Below are 15,649 nucleotides of genomic sequence, written 5' to 3'. Positions count from 1 at the left end.
CATCTCCCACGTTATAGTGTTGTCCATTGCGACCGAGTGTGACATGTTGTGTATTATTGCACAGAAGAGCATCCAGAAAAACTAAATATGTTCGGTAACTGATTGACAATGACCAAAAACAAAGCTTCTCTTTATTAATTTATAAGAATAACAGTTAACTTTGCCTTCAACCACAGGCTGGTGAGAAGTTATCCAAGTTATTAGAGTAACACTCAAGCAGTTATCAAATTAAAAACATTAAATACATTATTAACAATAGCCAAACCCACCAGTGCTAGGACGACAGCGCCCATATGGTAATTTAAGCCGTATACATTTTATACCGCCTAAACCCGAAAGATATGCATTTGTTTAAAAAAAAAACAGGGCTGTCTCAGTTAATTGTTTTGAAGACTCTTCTCCATTACCATTGAAATCCCGCGACAGCTCTTCCTTGGCCTCGCCCCTCTGACCTGACGTTGTGCCCCTGTTGATGTCGGGTACCACAAGAAGCCTTTAGTTGGATGGTTGGATAATTTCACACTCCAAAGTCTGCGCTATCAATTCTTCACACATTCTTTATATGAAAAATACTTTTGTGTATGTTTTAAAACTAATTTGAGATAACCAAATCTTAATATGTATGTATGCCATGGTCCAGACTGCTTTCTTCATTGTTTCATCAAAATAATGAATGATTGATTGCATGCATGCGCCGTCCTTTCAGACAAATCTTTAACAATAATAAAAACAGAGCCCAGAGGAGGTTCTCCTACCCCGCAAGGGTTAACAAGCATTTACAATGCAATGGTACTCGCAATTGAGAGATTTTGAGTTATTGGCATTATCAATGGCAATGCCTTTTATTTATGTGTTTAAAAAACCTGCAATTATAAGAAGGCATTGTCATTTACAATACCAATAGGTAACATTTTGTAAAATGCGAGACCTATTGCATTGCAAATGCTAGTTTAGCTATCTCATTACTAATGGGGGACACTTATTTTGATGCCGGGGTCAATATTCTGTACCAGTCTAACTATGCATCAACAAAAATCAGAACAATTGAAAATAAAGTTTTAAACAAACTACTTAATAGTAGGCTCAACAGTCACATGCCATGATGCCGGTTTTAATTCGTGAACACTATCAATGGGTTCCAGTTCAGTAATTACGTCAAATGTGAATTTACTGTCATCAGATATTACAGCAAATTCGTGCTCAAGTGTGACAATTAGTTGGCTGTACCAATGTTCTAATATGTTTTTGTATTTTATAAATGTAATTCTCAAAATATTTCGAGGGCCTGTTTATGCATTTGGGAACAGGCAGTGGATCAAAGAAGCCAGGAGTTTGAACAGGTACAGTAACTCCTAATTACTGTGGTCCGCATTCCATTCCATCTTTCCTACTCAATTTGTCATTACATTCAGCGGTATAATTCAATAACTGCATATATCAAGTTTTTAGTTCTAAAAATAAGAAGCTGATGTTTGACATTTACAGTCACTACATGCATTATATAATGAGCATTGACAATTCTACTGTCCTTGTCAATGTTTCTTTTACAAGTTGCACTACAAGTAAAAGTCACTTACTGCACCCGCCTGCAAGGGAATCTCTAATCCCCTTCAAAAGTGCAGGTGGGTTGCCGCCTGCCCTGTGAAAATACGGAGCGACTGTAAAGCAGGCGTTCCATTTTGCACTTGAATGTGATGCCCTGGGGGCAGCGCAAGTTTGCAGCTGCCCTGGGGGCAGCACATTCATCGTAACAGGGTGCATTTTCATTGTTTATGCTGGGCGCACCTTTCTAAGGGTGCACCCGGCGTAAACAATGAAAATGCGCTTATTGTGTAATGTCGCCACATGTTTGCAAAAACTGTCTTAGTGCTAGGTTTGAGGATTTCTGAATTTTTTAAGCATATAAAAGGATATTCAGATTTTATGGTAATAGCGACTACCCCCAAAGGCTTAAGATGGAAAGGTGAAGTTTAGTATGTCTGAACTCACCCTGCAATAACACATCTTTTTATAAAGATAGTTTTTGCATTATATGTTTCTAAGCCACTCTTTCAGAAGTGGCTGGGTTTTTGTGCTTTAAACATTTCTGTGTGTGTCTGCCTGGTTGTGGATTGACTGGCTGGATTTGAAAGCGATAGGATCTGGGGAATGTCTTGACCCAGGAGAGGAGGTGAGACAGCAGAGGCTGACCTGCAGCTGGAGTGTGTAGGGTGAGGAGTAGGCCTAGAGATGAAGAGGCCTGGGCTGGTGCTATAAAACAATTGTACCATCCCCTGCTGAGTGATTGAGAATCCCTGAACTATGGAGAATGGCTTGATCAAGTGTGAACAAGACTGGAGCTACTTCATGGATCAAGAGGGACCTTTGCCAAGGAAGAAGCGACTGAAGAGACTGATGGATAGGACTGCTCTTGCTGTGTGATCTGGGGCTCGTCTGCAATTGCTGTTACAACTAAGGAAAGGCTGTAGGGACTTTGCTGTGTGCTGTGTTCCCCTGCTTGAAGGACTTTGCTGTGTGCTGTGTCTTGAAGTCACTCTCACCAAGGGCCAAAGGTGAGATGGCTCCATGATTGGAAACACAGGAACACCAAGGTTTCCATAGAAGACTCTCAGATACGCTGTGGGTGCATGTGCTCTGTCTAGCCTGAGACCTTCGCAAGTTGTGCCCTGTGATCTTGGCCACCTGGAGTTTCAAACGAGACTCAGAGACGCGGTGTGTGTGTGCTCTGTTTAGCCTGAGTCCTTCGAAAGAATCATCCTGTGAACGTGTGTACCGGGGAGCCAAGTAAATCTCAGCGACGCAGTGTGCGTGTGCTTGGGGGCAGCCTGAGATTTTCGTGTGGATTGGCTCATGATCGTGCACACCAGAAGAGCAAGTGTGTCTCAGCAACGCTGTGTGCGTGTGCTGTTTGCAGCCTGAGACCCTTGCTGGAGGCGCCCTCTGATCGGGGGCACCGGAAGATAAAGTGTGTCTCAGCGATGCTGTGTGCGTGTACTTTCTACTGCTGAGACCTGCGCAAGTTGTGCCCTGTGATCGTGGGCACCTGAAGATCAAGTGTGTCTCAGCGACGCTGCACGTGTGTGCCGTGCGCAGCCTGAGACCCCTGTGAGGAGTTGTCTGGTTATCGTGCACCCGGAGTTCCTGTGAGTCTCACTGACTCTGAGTGCGGGTGTCGTGTGCAGCCTGGGATCTTCCCATTGCCCGGAAATGCAGAGAAATTACATCGGAGGCCCAAGTTGCTGGACGAGTAGAGGAGAGTGGGTTTGCGCCCCCCAGGTAACATGTGCCGACTCCTGGGGGGGCGCGGGCTCGGAGGGAGATCTCTCGGCCTCTCTCTGTCCTGCAGCGCGAGCCTCTGCTTCGGCTCGGATTGAGGCCCGTGTGCCAAGGGAGTGGCAGCATCGGGCCTTAGTGCGAAGCTGCCTTTACTGTGTTCTATCTTACCCGTGTGGCGGGGCAACTGTGGCCGGAGACTAACCGCAAGCCAGCACGAGTGACGGAGAGGCCGCTGGAGGCACCGTGAACAGTGCCGGAGTAACTTACGTATTGCATTACTTCTGCATAAACGGAGTATCTGATGATTGTATAACGAATTGCTTTATTTCTGCACAACGGACTGCCTGTTTTGTCGTATTGCCCATTGCATTAGTTTGTCTAACAAACTGCCTGATAGGTGTGTTACGCATTGCACTAGGTTTGCATAACGAACTGCCTGATAGATGTGTTACGCTTTGTCTTAGTCCTGTATCACGATCTGCCGGATTGTCGTATTACACATTGCATTAGTGTTGCCTACCGAACTGCTGGATATATGTGTTCTGCATTGCCTTAGTTTCGCATAACGAACTGTCTGATAACTGTATTACACGTTGTATTGCTTTTTCCTAACAGAGTACCTGAAAAGGGACCGTACGCATTGCATTACGGGGGCATAGCAGTTTACCACGTTTTTGCATTACAGTGACAGTACAAATCGCCAGATAGCCGTATTACCATCTGCATTATTCTTATGTTGTGAAGTACCTGAGTCTTGCATAATGAACTGCATATTACGACATTAGGATTACGCAGGATTGTTTAGTTTAGCTCAATAATAATAGGCCGGGGGGGCATTACCCCGACACATTTGTGATGTCATCATTGGATTGCTGTGAGCGTAATTGCAAATACTTTACACATCAGCCTTGAAGATAAGCCTGGCTGCTCGTGCCAAGCTACCGGGGGGGGAGCGGGGGCTATCTCTAGAGGCGACCTGTCTTTTCCCTAAAGTTTGGGCTTGCGGGACCCTGTTTGGCCTACGGTTCCTACCTCAGCCAATCAGGGATCCTGGGAACTCTAACAAGGTGTGCTAAAATAGGCACTTTAAAAATGTAAATACATTAAAATTAGATAAAATGAGAAAACACCAATAATGTCAGGTTGATTCACAACCATCATTTAACACTACAGTTCTTCAAAAAGGGCTTAAATACTTGCTAAGCTAATAATATCCAGTCTCCTATGTCAAGGTCTTGTTTGAAATTTAGAGCTTTGCCACCAGGCATAAAGCAGATATCCTGATAATGTAAAACAAGCTACCTTGTCGAGTCTGACCAAAAAACACGTAATGCATCTATGGGGCGTAAAAAAGACAGCACCCAACAGGCTGGAATAATACATTTTTTCCTCAAATTGGCATAAAACGAGCAGAAAAATATAAAGTGCTCTAGAGTTTCATTACTAGCGCAACACAAAGGGCACTGTGAAGAGACGGTCACGTTTATCCAACTGCTTTTCTAAGCATTCAGTGGGAGAACCCCAGTTCTAAACTGTATATAACGTGCTAGTGCCTGGGGGGGTTCAACATCATCCATGTAGGGATCGAACTTAAAACAACTTTTAATGTCTAAGAATCGAGTAGTTAAAGTGCTAAGTGTCCTAGTTTCAGTGCAAGATAGCTTGACAAAATTCCAATACCTTTTTTTAAGCTGGGATCCCATTCCATTGAATACTTTCATGCACAAAATTCAATAAACCCAGATGTAGTCATTCACCAGTTGTATAGGGAATATTAGAACACGTTTTCTTCTTTCTTTCTCACAGTCATACAAAAATGTGTAATGTCCACTTCTACTGAAACACAAAGACCAATTTTCTGAGCATTTGGTCATTCCATAGCGTGGCTGAATTATGGAGAAAGAGCTACTCATCATCCAAGGGTCTGGGTGTCTTTTCTTCTTTACTGAGGTAACAAACAATACCGCTAGCTTAGGCACTGCACTTTAAAACCAAACTTAACATTTAGTATACCTGAATTGCAGCTGTTTTCGCCTTGCACACCATGTTATAATTTTCGAAAAATGTAATTATTTCCTAATATTTTAATTTTACAATACTCTTTGGTTCACAATATATTTGTGTTCAAACCTGTTTGTCATGTCTGAATTGTATTAATTAGATTGTGTTTATAACCAGGTAGCTTGGTAAAACAATCAAATACATCTAAAATGACTGAAAGGCATTTAGACGTATAATTGAAAACAATTTGAAATGCAAATATAAAAACAAAAATAGATGATAGTCTCATGTTCATTTAAAGAAAATGTCGACCGTAACGTGCCAAAAGTTGAATGTCCTGTTTAGACGGACAATAAAGGCAAAGCCTATATCCCTCAAACACAGAAATAAATGTTTAGAATGGCCCTTCTTTGGGACCATCTCTGTTACAGAATTCAGCAACAGTCAGTGTGATAGTGTAATGCAAACCTAAAATCAGCAATGATTCCATCGCTGCAACCGGACCTCCTTTGGCTGCAAAAGTAAAATGTGCTTGTTTATTATGGGTACAAGAGAGACACGAGTTGAGAGTAATGTCGCGGAAATTGCAATTTATTTGTAGGGGTGCATTATAATCACACACGTATAGCGCACCTACATATAATCTTTTGTTGTATTAACATGAGGTGCTAGAAATGTGAAATGTATTAATCCGAAACGTGATGTGTTTAGGCCACTTGAAAGTAACATGGAGAATTCACGTGGAAAGTGAATGTAACTAGCAGAAAACATTAACATGAATATTTTGTGCTGTCAACTTGACAATTATTCATATATTAAATGTGTTTATTAGTCGTGTCATTTTACATGCAGGTAAATGCATCATTTGAAAGTGCTTTGATTTCAATGCAAATTCGTTAAGCTTATAGGATGCTTTCTTATGTTAGCTGAATTTCATAGGCCTGAAGTGCAGTTCCCTGGAAAGTCTCGCTTTAGAATTAACATGTGTACTGTGGAATTTAGTCTTTTTCACGTTTTATGTTGCAGGTAAAAGAAACATTTTGTTAGTTAGAATACTTTCTTTACTAGTCAGGCAAGGAGAGAAGTTACAATCCAGTGGCTTGAGTCGATAAAGGAAGGGCGTTGTGCTTCAAGCAGGATAAGGCCTGGGAACCAAGGACAAATTGTTGCAAGGAAAGAACACCATTGTCCCATGGAAAAGTACCTTTAAGATTGTACCCAGAGCAAATGGCATGACCTGCAATGGATTTTGAGGAGGACCCCTGTGAATAATGTATCGTTAGGAGAGCCTCTGAGACCAAGCTCTGTCTCTGTAGCTTTATCATACCGGACCCATTGATGGTGGAGAGACTTCTTAGGAAGACTCCACAGGCTGACACCTTTTATTCATTTTCTGAAGAGGCTTAAGTAGGGATAACCCTTTAGAGTTAGTGTAGGGATAGATTCATGCTGTGTATTCATCAAACTTGGACTCATGCTTTCTGATACTCTGCATTCTACTTCTTGAATTCATTGGATTGTTTATGCTAAATCGTTTTAGTTGGATACGCAGATTTGGCTTTATTCTAATTCCGCTGTATTGTTATACTCTCGTCTTGAGGTGTCTTTATGTTCAGTTATTTTTGTCTTTGTAATAAATCAACTAACCTTACATCGTTGTGTGTGGTTACGATGTGTCCAAGAGAATTCTTGTTTATTTGATTGGTAGAAATAACTCATTTTCTCCCCTCTTTGCTTACATGCTGCTAAAAAGAACCATCGGATTGGATCTCTAGAATAGGTTCAGAACTTATGGGCCCAGCCCTTTCAAGAGTAAGTACAGCCACACAATTTATATTTTACAACAGGGCAGCAGGTCTTTTTTGTTTCAATTAGGAGTGTTTATCATCAGTTTGAAGAGCAATTCCCCAAACCCCAATGCAAGGCATGGTGGCTGGGTGGGTGCCCCCCCAGTTGCAATGAGAGTTCTTCAGAAAATATGGTGAAGTTCAGCAACATCAAAACGGAGGCATATAAAATTGCAAAAAACAGAAGGGGGTAGGGGTGCATGCTGAAAAGTAAATTAACTCTCTCCCCTGGGAGAGGATGTAGCTGCAGACTGTGAACCAGATTTATATCTAGGCATCGGTTCAACATCCTGCCGCTCCTCCGTTAAGACGGAGGACTGCCACCCCACTGATTTCTGAGCAGTGAATAATGGAAAAATAAAATGATAATAAAACATTTTATAATTTTATTTTTCCTTGTTATGTCCGGTATGCCGATTAAAGGGCGGGGCAGGGCCGGGCCATCCGGATCGACACTGGGAAACGGAGTGGTACGCACTGCTACAAGTGGGCATGTCTGTTTGGCCGGGCATCTTAGTCCAGCCAAACAGCCATGCGCACTTAGGTTTCTCCAACCCAGCTGTATTCCACACCCAGATGGAGAAACAGCACAAACTCCCTATGTCTAAGCAAGAGTCAAACCAGCCCGCTCAGGCCAATCCCCATGCTGCTCTCATGCTAGTAGGCCTCAGGGACTGCTGGGAGCAGGAGAGCAGAGGAGCACGAGGCGCGAGGCGGCCAGCAGCATCGGGGGAGTCTTTTAATGATTTATTTTTAATCTCTGCATCACTCCAGCACCCCCATACCCCTTGCACCCGCCTCACCACTTTTAATTTGTATTGGCCGCCACTGGATTCTGGGTAAATCACTTCATCTCCCGGTGCCTAACAAACAATTTAATGTCACCTTAAGTAAAAAACTGGGGCTCTAAGCCCTTTTTAAGATTTTTTTTTTTACAAGGGATTTTGCAAGCACAACGCAAGCGCAATGCAGGCGCAACCTAAAAATGACAAGCTGATCGATGGTTGGTCCCCGCTAAAAATTAGGTTACCCACAGCCAGTTGGGTTTCGATAACATTTGGCAGGATTGTAGATTATGGTGTGCAGATGATCCTTTTAGGAATGGAGGTAAGAAAAGTAGGAATGGAGGTAAGAAAAGTAAGTATGTTTTTCTGTGCTACATGCAGAGGAGAAGGGATTATATGATTGGCTAATGACTGCAGCCATGTTGGTTTTGGTGCACTTTGGCTGTGCTCTGGGTTAGGGCGTAAAATACAGGTAAGTATAAGGTTTTATCATTTTTCCCTACCTAATATTACTTGGTTAGAGTCATTATAGGTAGGGAAAATAAATATAATGTTTTATATATTTAAAAAAATACATCCATGTCTTGCCCTTCATTGGTTTTTAAATCTAGGTAAACACAAGGCAGAACAAATTGCTGTCTTATCTTACTTTTCACACCATTTCTACTTTTCTACCTAATTTTATCATCATCTGTTTACCACTCCATTCCACGCCACTCTACAACACTCCACTGCACATCACAGCACTCTATGCCACTACACTATAAACTATTCTAATCTGCAGTGTACAATGCTCTATTCTATGCCACTCCAATGTAGGCTATTGCATTGGACGTCATTCCACTCTACACCACTCCACTGTATGCTATTCCACTCTTTCCTACTCTTCTGTTGCTCGAATTTGAATTTACCTTGAAAAACCAAAAGACAAGAGGCATTTGGCAAAACAGGAACAATTGGTTTAATTAACCATTTCAGCCAGGAGCACAGTTACAGAAGAGGGGCTAAGGACTGTTTCAAAGTACAATTAATCTGAGCACGTTTTTATACATTCCATTGGGTATCAGAAAGTGCTTCAGACTATCCTTTTTTGGCAAAAGAATGAGAGTCTTTTCTATGAAGTTGTAAATAAGGCCCCTGATACTAAATGCAGGTGGGCCTTGACCTTGCATGGACACAGTGGGGGCCAGTGGGTAACAGGTCAAGATTTCCAGAATGAGGGGAGTGTGATCACTGCATGTACTGTGTGTGCTGTGTCCTGATTGGCTGTGTGTTCCTAACTTCATGTGGCATCTCACTTTATGGTGTTTTGGGAGTGCGCACACCCCTACGGCCATTTGTCCTTTATTAGGGCCAATCTCCCTGGACCATTGTGGTTTGCTGCGCTTATCTGGGGGACTGCCACAAGTTTTCTGTTCACACGTTTGTCTGTCAGCTACGTGCCATCCCACCTGTGACATGTCAATCAGTAATCCCAGGCCTAGGTTGCAGAGCCTACCTGACCACATACTTCTGAGTCAGGGTTGATGGAGAGTTTACGTTGGGCAAGTTTGCTACTAGTGATGCAATTTCATTCTTGTATCATTATAAACATTGGCATTGATTTTATGAATTTTGTTTTTTGATACTCATTTTTTTTTTAACAAACTGTACACTCAGTCATCACATGAATTTGTAACACCTTTGCCGCATGGGTCGTTTTCAACTGTTTCAGCTACATTACATTACCTCATAAACGTTCCTCCACATCTGGGCCTTTACTGCACACCCTTAGTCCAACAGGCCCAGCCATTTGCCCCAAACCTTCTTATGCTTGTTCGGACAACCCCTGGCTTCATATACTGGCTGTTCTTGTGCTACGCACCAGTCCACTCCCTTTCGCCATTGGGAGATTGTGGGTGGACGGGGGTTCTTCCATGGAGCAGCAATGTCTTGCTTTGCTACCCTGCTGGGGTTCGGGGTGTAACGGGGACCTCCCACCCCAGTACCTCAGTTAACTCTTCAACCACGCGTTCCCATTATCTTGCTATGACCTTACATGACCACGTCATATGATAAAAGACTGCGGGTCTATCTGCGCAGCGCGGGCAGTCGGGACTCTGTGTGTGCCCAGCTTGATAGGAGTGAGGTACACACATTGAAGATAGTAAAACTGAATTAGGCGCAATCACGCTGGAACAGTGAATACTCGGGGGCCATAAGGGCATCCCGCCAGTCCTCGTCTTTTAGGGGGCCCAACCATCCCTCCCATCAGGATCGCAGGCCGTCCAGATTATTGGATGAGTTATTTACTAAGGATTTGTATATGTGGGAGATGACTCCGCTCCCCAGGGATCCCATAAGGAGCTTAGCTTCATGAGGGCTAAAATCCGGAAGCATGGTGCCATCTTCGGAACTCCTACCCTCACCAACCATAAAATACCTATCGAGCTTACCCTACTGTGCCTACTTATCCATTAGACCACCTACCATTACAAATCTACCGTGGATAACCTACCTATCATACTATACCTAACCCATCATACCTAACTACCTCCACCTTTACAGGGCTTATATCTTACAATTGCTTTCAGGTGGTAGTTCTGTGAAAAATAAGCACGTTGTACCTATGGGATCTCTAGTAAGTGCTTAAGGTACTGCAGCTTGCTACAGAGAGCATTTGTGCGCATTTTCATAGATCTCTAATAACGTCACCACAGGCCAGTAAAGTGCTGATTGCACTTTGGAAGCATGTACTTGCACTTGTGACTTAATGTGACCTGTAGGTAAAATCGGGGAAATCTGTGAAAGACTGTGGAATTTTGAATGAGGTTTGCAAAAAGGAGGGTCCAGCTACATTTTTCTCTAAGGTTCCTCGTGTCAAATCTTTCTTCCATCCTCCCCATACTACTACATTGCGTAAGAAAGGTGCAATGCATTAGATGTGTACTACTGTAATGCTGCTGCAATGCAATTGCAGTCTCATTTTTCATGTTTTCCCATTCTACAGATGTCTCTGTGTCCTCTCTTTCTTGATAAATATACCGTATAATAACCCCCTTTCTTGTAGCCATTATTAATGTGTGCCACTAGGCACCACCGGCACTTACTTCATGGAACCAGGACTCTGCCTACTCCATCTCGGTCTCGTTCCAGCCTGCAGCTATCTTCCTTTGCTTACAGAGTAGTGTGAGACAGCAGTTCTGTCCTTTAGTTTCCACATAGATTCTCAGAAGAAGGACCACCAACACCGATTTTTTTCTACCAGTCAGTGTATTGGTAGTCCTACTTTTATTTCCACAAAATACAATGGAAGTATGACTGTTGCTCTCCCTTCCTGATTATATAAATACTGCTCTATGGCAAGCCTAAGGGTGGTCTGCTGTAAAAGGCATTTGGTGGATCCGAGGGTAAGTAAGTTAACCAGATTTTGAAACCTAAAACCTGAACATTGCTCAAACATAGAAGTAGGACTACAATTTGGCATTGACCGAGTGGCGTAGAATGACTTAACTGACAATGCCTCAAGTGCTACTCATTTTTCGACAATGCAACACATGAAAACTTGTCTCCCTGAACATTCTGTCAACTCTATTCTCCATGTGGTCCTGAAGAAGAGGTTTAGGAGACACCTCGAAACATGTCGACCAAATACTAGAAACAGTATACACATAACAGTTACACTTCCTCCCTACTATTAACCCCTTTTTATCCATACCAACTAGAAGCAGGAATAAATCAATCGCTCACTAGCTAGGTATTTTTAGTATCACCATCACCACTCCCCCATACAATGCACTACACATTTTTTCACAAAAAGTTCTCCTACGTAGTTCCGCAAGTTGGAGCTCGCCCCAGACAGTAGCTGTCTGGGATGGCCCCAATGATGAAGCATGTCACCTAGGGGCAACACTTGGTGAGTGAGGGGACTCAAGAAGAGACTTTTCTCTTCTTAGATTTGGGGCGTTGTTTCACACATTTAGCAGAAGCCCTTCCCTTTGGTTAGGTTCTCTGATCTGTCATTTACAGATTTGTTAATAACTATGACTCTATTCCAACACCAGGACATGTGCTATATTTGATTAATTTTTCGAAGACTAGTGGTAAGATACTAGGGCTATCCCAGCAAACGCTGTCTGCCTGTCCCGGAGTAATAGTACTGCAACTGCTGTTGGGCACCTGACCTAAAAGTGAAGAAGGTATGGTCTGGCTTACCGCCCCCATTCCATCCTCGCTCAGTGGAGGGCTTCGCCTCCTGGAGCTTTGATCCAAAGCAGCATGTAATACCTGATGAAAAAAAGTGGGGACCAACACTTATGTTTTTTACAAATTAAGCACTGTTTCTGCTAAAGGCAAGAGAGTAGATTGCAATAAAAACCTTAGAACCTTAAAGTCTATCCGCTGAGACGGGAAACTGGATTAAAAATGAATAACTGATCCATGATTTAAAACATTCTGTTCAAAGGATGAATCCGGACTCAGCAAGGTCCCACGAAGTAAGTTTATTGTATTTCTCTCCAAAGACAGGGCTCCCAGACTCCTACCTCCGGCAACCGCTACTCCAAGAATGACCGGACCACCTGGAACACATAGGTATTCCAAATTCGACCGGTCAGCCTTGCGCAACGTCAAAGTAAAATAATACAACATCATAACACATTCCTTACTAACAACCGATTCCCAGAAGTCCTAAACAATTAATGTGTACGTCAATTTTCAAGCCCTTCGTAATGTGGCAGCTAGAAAGCTTTAGTGTCTGCATCTTCATAGGAATTCGATAGAGGGTTTGGACATGAAGTAGAAGTATTAGTTTATTTTTAATTGGAATAAAACTACTTCTGGGAGCCTCCCAGTGAGTTTTTGGCAACATAGAGAGCGATCGCTTAACTACTGAATGGAAAGGAACACTTATCTGAGATGCAGTCAACACAATATAAACCCACCGGTCCCAAACACGAATTCCATCTCGTATTACTTGCAGCCTTCTTGTTGGTTACCCGTCTTGCCCTGTCTGCCTTGATTGATGGGGCTGCACTTGATTGTACTGTTAGCAGCGTAGCCTGCTTCTCCTTGGCATGGCTATTGTTCATGCAGAGCCCCCGACACTTCCATTGTCTACTGCAGAAAAAAATGCTTGCAGCCTTCGTGACAGGCTAAAGCGTGGGATTAAGAAAGCCCCGCAGAGGATAAAAACAAAAGACAGGAAGAAGAAGAATTTGTTATGCATTGTAAAAGAGACCCCTCGGCTCCTCCTGCCCTAGAGTCAACCCCTATGCTTTTGCTCCGCTTCGTTTTTGACTACAAGTGGGGTCTGATGCCTGTAATTTTGGCTCAATCTACACGTTCTTCTATAAATAGATATTACCTTTCACCCATGTTCAACCCACCGAGGTAAAATGGTGGGTTGAACAGGGGTGAAAGGAAATATCTATAACCTACTGGTCTGTACATGGAGATCTTAATTTAATCAAAAAGCACTTTTTGATGGTAATTCTGGCATACTTTTCAAATTACAGTTATCTACCTGTATGTTGGCCTTCGCCCAGACATTCAGCAGTTGCTGCCAGTGAGATCCTAGTATGGTAAGCATCTGCATAAACTATTTTTATGATATTTCGGGCAGCAGGTACTTACTGACCTGCAAATTGAAAAGTATGTGAAAAGTTTCATCAAACTTCTAAGAAATTAGTTTGCTGAGACCTAATGTTTATAATTATTCTAGAGGATAATATATTTTTATTGATATCTCTAATAAACAATGTTGTGTCTGTGTTTGACTTAATTGATGGTATCCATGTGTTAACTGACTTTCCTGACAAGGTTTCTTGGAATTTTTCAACTAGTTATGCCAGGGTGGTCCCTTAACTTTTAATTATCCAACAGGTCAACTCATTGTCTTTACAGGGCACTAAGACATCAATCAGAGCATTCTCCAAGCCCAGAAGCATGCCCCCCCTGTTCTTACTTGCCCTTTGAGTCACTCGGGGAGGGTAGAAAACAACAACATTCAAAGCTCTCAGCCATTTTGAAAATTCAAGGATGTATGCCTATCTGAAACAAATGTCCTATATTATAATTTAAACCACAGTATGTAAAATGGAAAATTGGTAAGCTCTGTGAAATATTTTTTTTAAAAAGCCTGTTATAGTTTGCCTACTGTGTTTACTGAGACCGGATCCAAAAGTAGACAAGAGGAGGCAGCAGGAGTTAAAAAACGCCACACCACACAGAAATAAAAGTTAAAGAGATAGGGGCTTTGAAGAGCCTCTCTTGAACACTGAGACAGTTCTAATTTAGTTAGCCTGTGTTCATTCCTTGCCAATGGGCTTTCCTTTATCTTTAATAGAAAGTGTGTAGATCCTAGAGCACATGCAAAAATGATGATATAATGGCACCCACTCTGTAGGATAACATATTTTTTGTTTCTGTTAATGGATATACAATTGCAATATATGCCTTTACAGTGTAATCTTATTGTTTACAAAGATGGGGGCTTAATGCCAACATGTGGCTAGAGCTGACGTAATTTGTGCTATGTTAGTTTAGATTTGAAGAAGCCTTAGTGTCTCCAAACCGTATTTTATTTTGAAAATATGAGATAAAATCAGTGGTCAACAGTATATAAAAACTCCAGGATTTGACCATTGATTAAAAGAGATCTTCGCACAAGAATTATCGCCATAGGTCATATCAGATTGCCGAGCCAGTTACTCTCTGTCGGAGAGTTTATTTAAGAAACTATGCAGAAGGTGTCCATCACCAAGATTTTGTTTCCTCTGCTGACCTCTGATAAAGAATAGCTTAAGTCAGCTATTCAAAAGTTTGATGTGAAATCCATCCCGAGAAACTCAAAAGACAGGATTACTAGCCTAGCGCTTAGAAATACTTTTAAGGCGTTGGATATAAGATGCTCGCTAAAATGTTAGAAACATTCATCTTGTTTTCGCTGACCATTATATGCCTAATTACTTTTATTTTTTGCATTCTGTGTGGTTATTGTTCATGTTTTATACACTAGACTGAGGATTTTAAAATAAATATTTTTAATTACATGCCCCCATTTCTAAATCTTATCTTGGAGCGTGTTATTCCTAAACAAAAGATTGTTTGGATTGTCACTGTTTCCCTGAACTCATCTAAAAAGACTATCAGTAACTAGAAACCACTGCTTGCGCAGGATTGCTAAGCGAGCTTGTGTTAGGGCTACAGTCCAACTTGCTTTCTAATTCAGTGTTGGTGCATTGAACCGAGAATTTGCACCAAAATGTTAAAGATCCAACTCCTGCGGCTCTGAGGGCTCGCCAGATTTTCTATCAAGGGTTCTCATGAAATCCTCACTCAACAGCTTTTTCAGATGGACATTCAAAAATCTGTCTTTACTGGGCGGAAAGCGCTTTATAGGCAGTTCATCCCCCTACTTACAAATTTGTCTTTCAACTGTCACGACGCACCAACCGGGAAATCAGGATCCAACTGAAGCGATGGTAGGTTCCTTAATATGCCAAACCCACAGCCAATCCCACAGTATTCTCTGGGAGCTTTGCAGACGGCTTGAGGAAGGGGGACTATAGAGGGAAACAGGGACCCTGGAGAGAGTCACACATTTGGTTGCACAGCTCGGGTAGGTCTGCCCTACATGAGCATTGATATCCAAAAAGTAAAGAAGATCTTTAGCATGACTGTTGCTTGGACATAGAAGTTTTTAAGTTTAGATATTCACTATGATATACCTGCTGACATTCTGTACTTATAAATCGAAAC

The 15,649-nt window shown here is 42.2% G+C and overlaps 1 protein-coding gene across 1 annotated transcript in view; it reads right to left on the bottom strand.

Moving 5' to 3' along the window:
• CORIN (corin, serine peptidase) overlaps window positions 1-15,649 on the bottom strand; it is a 1,570,916-nt gene that overhangs the window by 1,442,930 nt on the left and 112,337 nt on the right. The gene's annotated exons all lie outside the window — the stretch shown is intronic.

The sequence above is a fragment of the Triturus cristatus genome, chromosome 2_2, assembly GCF_964204655.1.
Source record: "Triturus cristatus chromosome 2_2, aTriCri1.1, whole genome shotgun sequence".
Classification (NCBI taxonomy): domain Eukaryota; kingdom Metazoa; phylum Chordata; class Amphibia; order Caudata; family Salamandridae; genus Triturus; species Triturus cristatus.
The sequence above is the reverse complement of the archived record's forward strand: the minus strand, read 5'-3'. Positions and strand labels throughout refer to the sequence as shown.